Here is a 6190-nt window from a genome sequence, read left to right on the forward strand (position 1 = left end):
AAAAATTATTTCTTCACCATACCATCGATACCCATGACCACATATGCCATGAAGAAACTAGAGAAAAGGACTCAAGGCCCTCAAGAGAAATTCCATAGCAAAATTCAGAGATACATGGCTCCTAGAGAATTTAAAATAAGTGGAGCATAAAAGCAAAAGAAATACCATAGCTACATGCTCCAGAACAAAGAGAAGATGCAGAAAACATGTAGGACACATATCATAATTGATGACAAACATACTTGAAGCCACCATATCTAATTGTGATCTGAAAAAATTAAGGCATGTGTCTGAGCACCATCATTAGGAGGATCAATAAGGTCACAAAAAGCATAATCACTCGTAAAGAAGCTCTCCACATGAGCCAAATGTTGGTCCACATTGTCTAGGTAGAAGCGTCGGTTTTGAAACAAGCGCTTAATGTCCTCTAAAGAGGGAAAAACATTATAGGACTCCACTTGTTGGTCTTTAAAATTAAGGTGCAACAAAGTCACCATTTGCTAAAGAAGAGCCATAAAATTCATAAAATTGAGTCTCTTTTCCTGAACCTACCAAGCTTAGGGACCCATTTCATATCCTCCCCTGCCAATTTTGAATATGAGTGATATGGTCATTCCCCAGACTCTGTCTCCAGTAAAAAGATTTCCTTTCTTACCTCCAAAGAAATAGCATCAAAAAACGTGGCCACAAAGTTGTAGGTAAAAGGGCAAACCCTTTTGTGCCCAATGTTACCTTCACCACCCCTTCTACAACTCATTCTTTGCCTAGGAAGCATGAGGAAAGTTTCCAAAGAACACTATCGACAAGTACAAGAAGAATATTTGCCAAGAAGACTATAGAAAAGACGAGACAGAGGGCCATGAAACTTAGACTTAAAGACAAGTAGATCATCAACTACAAACCACACTGCGGGACCAAAAGTTAGCAAATTGTTAAGCTCAATATATTGCAAAAACATAACACGAGGTAGAGATAACTAGTGTGCATTCTTAGGAGCTAAATTTGACATAAAGACACTAGAACACAACCCAAAAACTCTAATTAAAACTTTAATTTCGCCAATGAACCGCGGACACTGAACACTTTGGGCAAATTGAAAAAAAACACTAAATGTTTAAGAGCTAAAGCTTCAGCCACATAATTCCTCCGAGACAAAAAAACACCACTAACAACAGAGACCCACCAGGGTTGCAGAAAATTTCTCAAGAACTTAAGAATTAAAGAGACAAACTGACCATATTCATAACTCAAAACCAATACCAAAAATTGTTAGACTACGACAATCAAAATGAAACTCACCAGCTCACAAAGGAATAACTAGGTTCATTCCAAACTAGAAAAGATCCATAAAAACCACCACTGCAAACGAAGAATGAAGTGATATGCCACTAGGAAGAAACCATTAATGGAGGACAAGGGGAATTCCTTGCCTCCTTCCATATAAAACACGTATTCAAACTATTTTTCAATAATCATGGGTTAGAAACCTTGTAGGTATCGCATTTATTTCATGCTCAATTGAAAATTATAGTGATAATAATCAAAATCAACACCATATCATATAATTACAAAACCAACCATTTATATAATAAAAAAACATTATATTTAAATAAAAAAAAACTTAAAAATAAATGAAAAAATTAACTCACAAATAAATTACAATAGATAATAAAAACCTTATATTAATTGTAAAAATAATTATTGGAAAACATTAATTATGCAAAAACGCATAATCTAAAACAAGTTATTTCTATTGGTTTAAATAGACAAATTTCTCTCAATTTAATTAAACCATCATAGATCCATCTTAAATACAAATCTAACATGAGCGACGTAGAATTTTTTTTATGAACCAACATTATTTAAATATTTTGTATAGTTTATTTTTTTTTTTTTTTTTATTTAGGCTGACATAAGTAAAATTTCAACTTTGACGACAAACAACAGAGTTACACATCACACTGGGCTTTAGAATGAGCCTTTCGGCTCAATAAAAGATTTAAAATTGTAATTATATATGTTAATCTATCTGAAAATACACTAACAAAACATAACCAATTATTAATAAAATATTGAATTATATCATACATATACATTGAAATATTTTTAATACTTTTAAAATTAATTCATATTTTAAAAAACACTAACCATATATTATATAATGGTTAAATAAAAAATGAGTTTATCACCATTAAATTCATTTATATATATGTGTGTGATGGGATTTCATGATTGTGAAACTTGATATGGTTACTTATAGAAGAAGAAAATTTGATTTTTTTAATTAATTTAAATGTATTTTAAGATAGATATTTTTTTGTTTATGGGTTTTGGATATATGGTGATCACGTGTTTTGTTAATGTATTCCTTGATGAGAAGTCACCGGTTCAATTTCTTGCCTTGATTAGGGTGATATATTGGACATGATGATGATATAGTCTCACCCAAACTTACAAAAAAATATAGATATTCATTTTTTAATTAATTGTTTATAGAGAAAATTAATTATTTAATCAAAATGTTTAAAGATAAATTTAAAAAAATAAACAAAATAATATTATTTGAAATAGCAAATTGTTTTGATAAAATGGATTGTTGCATTGTTATCAATCAATGGTCCTTTACCTTTATTAGATTCGTCACTTTATGTTCTAATATTTACAAAGTGAATATATAATTAAATATTGATTAAAAAAAATTCCCAACAAGGTTAAACCTAGGTCAGGCAATGTTGGTTGCAAAAATGATTTGCTCACATATGGGATGTTGTCACCATGACTGTGCAAGGCTTAATTATCCCCCATAGGTGGCTCCCACCCTTAATCCCTTCCCATAAGATTTGAACTAGTGACCTAATGGGGACTAAACCCCACATAAACAAGATGATCTACACTTCATGGGTACATTGATAATTTTTCAACAGAATTGAGTGTTAATAGGCCAGGCCACGACTGCACATGTATGTCATGAGGCGGTCACTCTGCCATGCAATAAAGATCTTATATAGTGTGAGAAAATAAATGTGGATGTGGTTCACTACAAGGAGGAGAGGGATAGCAAGGAGTATGAGCTCAATCCCTCTAGCTATTGAAATGATGAGTTTTCTTAGTGAATTAATGTGAAGATATAATGAGAAGACGACCTTACATTCAACTAGGAGGTGTGCTTCTAGGTAGTGGAATGGAATATACAACTTTTTGGATGATAATCTAAAGAGGAGGGGACAATAGGAGCTCAACATAATGGTTTTTTTCTATTAAAAAGGGGATATTTTTATACTATGGTTTCAATTATAGCTCTAGATCACCCAAATAGCGTAGAGAAAGATGAAGGGCACAATTGGTGTGACTAGCTCTTGATAGCTTCAATGAGCAACACCATCCTAGTTTTAGGTACTTATTTCTGCTCTGCTTAGCACTTTTGGTTATTTTTTTGGGTTTAGATTCTAGGATGGCATGGGGTGGGCCATCAATTTCTCCTTTTCTTTGAGTGGTCCAAACTGTTGTTCTTCTCCGGGGGAAATGTAGGGTCTTATTTGTCTGTGGTATAACCAATCAATCCCCTCTTTTCTTGAATAACCCACTTTTGTCTATTATGTTGATGGTGCATGGGGGTTTCATTGGGGGAGCAATACAATACCATGTGTGTTCATATTAGGGGATATATATTAAGGGGAACATGACATAATATATTGAGCATATAATAGGGGGTGAAGGATTTTTATATGTCGTGTATAAAAAATAGAGGTCGAAGTTAATGAAAAAATATAAAAGGGTATAAAAAATGTTAATGAAAAAATAGATACCTATAATATCTAATGAAAGTAGGGCTCTTTTAAATTGGGAAGGCATATTGGGTTTGTATTGGTGGGAGGTTAAAAAAAATAATTTTTAGAGGTATTTCCCAATACGTAGTCAAATTAAGGGTATTGTTTAGTATGCCACGAACGCACGTGCTATGTTAGAGGTTCATTGAGTGCAACCCCAGTGTGACGGTGTTGTGTTCAATCCTTTATTTAAATGAGTTACTTGAGCTATGATGAACCATATTGTAGTTAGGGATGGGAATGAGAGAATGATAAAACACCAACTTGGTTCTTATAGGGACCTGGACTTAGAGAACACCAAACATGTCTCGAGAGTAAAAAAAGAAGCAATTGAGGCTCAGAGGTTTTTCCATGAAAAATGCTCTCATAGACTTAGAAATTAAGGGGATTGAGAATGTCACGAAGGGTAAAAGATAGAACCTAACCAATAATCAGGTCATGGAGGAACTTGAGGGATGTGTTAAGGATCTAGTCTATTTATGTATTTGTGAAACTAAGTTGTTTAGAATTATTGAGACCTAGTAGTTATTCAAAGCCCTAGAAAATAAAAAGGAGGAGCAACAAGAGAGCCTCCATGCCATTAAGATTTTTGAGGGAAAGTTTAAGGTTGTGGTAAAGCGATATTTGAGATCAAGATATCAGTCTCATGAGTCACAAAGGAAGATGAAAACATGAATGGAGAGGATGGTTCATTTGGCTTAAAGGGAACTCAAGTTAATCCTATTTTTCTAAATGAAGACACACAACCTTCAAGGACTACACAAGATGAAGAGAGGGAGATTGACATGCTCATGGATGTTGTTGGAGAATGTAACTATGTTCGGTCTTAATTAATGTACTTGAGTCATCATGTAATGTACTTATCAAAAGAATAAAGAAAAGATTTTTTTATTATTATTGTGACTTATTAAAGCATGGGTTTCATGCTTGGGTCGTCATGTTTTAGGTCAAAGTCCCCATTGAGGATTTCTAGGATTTATTCTGATTCAATAGAGTCATTTTACTTTTAAAAAGACCCTTCTTGGGCTTTTGATTCATGTAAAAAGGTTAAGTATTGAGTCAAATATGAATTATGTAACCTCCACACCATGTTGGCCTAGAAGAAGATCAAGTCGGCCTCAGGACCCTATTTGACCTCACATGAAGCCTATAAAAGCAATCTCATTGAATTCATTTGGAGCATCAATCTCACACACAAGTTCAATTTCTCTTGTAGCTGGGAAGAAGTGCAAAATTCTATTGTAGCTAGGAAGAAGTGTGAAATTCTCTTGTAGCTCGGAAGAAGTGTGAAATTCTCTTGTAGTTGGGAAGAAGTGCAAAATTCTCTTTTAGCTGGGAAAAGGTGCAAATTCTGTTGTTGGGAAGCCAAAGTGAATGAGAGTTTGAGGAGGTCTAAAGAAAAAAGGAAAACCAAAATTTTGGTGTTCTCTTTCTCTGTTTCGTGCTCTTGATTGGGAGATCAAAGTCTTCCAAGATTATCTATTGCCAGAAGCTGTTGCCTAGTTGAAGTTGCTAGAAGGGGTTGAAGATTTGGAAGGTTGACTTGGTGTGGAGGGAAAGTATTGTCTTGGTCAAGGGTGAATAGTCTCAAGGAATGTTATTGAAAGGAAGAATTCTTTGACTGGGTTTTCCCCTCGAGGGGGGTTTTTCCCTAACATGTGCCTATATCTTATGTATCTTGTTTTGTGATCTTCATACACACATAATATGGTAATTGCTTGATGAAATATATGATAATAAAGAAGTAAAATAATCCAACACACTCACAAGTAATTATCAAGAAAGGAGAATCAAACTTTAATATAATTACTTTGATTTTTCCAACACGGTATCAGAGCTAAGGTTAGGAAGAGTCGAAGCTCACTTTGTTGGCATGGATTCTCCCTCTATGATGAACTACATAAGAATGGGTTTTAACACTGTTGGAAGATGGATCAAGAAGGTCATTTACTACTTGTTCAACAAGATCAAGATTCAAGGATTCTTGGTTGCTCTTACAGGTTCTCTTACTGATGACTATGATGTTAGAGGCGTAGATCAACATTGTTGAAGCTAGATAATGGATCAAAGTTGCATTCTATATGTTACAGGTTTGAAAAAGATTTTTTTTTTTTTAGAAAATAAAAGGGAAAGAATTGTTTTTGTTGATGGAAAAGGATTGGTTTGGAAAAAATACTCTAGTATTGATAATGCTAGGGTTATTGGTAGGTTATTGGAGTTCATGAAACTAGTGAAACTAGGTCTAAAGAGCTATTAGACCTCATCCATTCCGATGTGTGTGGGTCCATGTATAAAACATCACTTGGAGGTCATCTCTACTCTGTAACATTCATTAATGACCATTCTAGAAAGACATGGCTCTA

The sequence above is a fragment of the Pinus tabuliformis genome, chromosome 2_2 (assembly GCF_031772625.1).
Source record: "Pinus tabuliformis cultivar Carrire ecotype Pingquan chromosome 2_2, CPIR1, whole genome shotgun sequence".
In the NCBI taxonomy this organism is placed as follows: Eukaryota; Viridiplantae; Streptophyta; class Pinopsida; order Pinales; family Pinaceae; genus Pinus; species Pinus tabuliformis.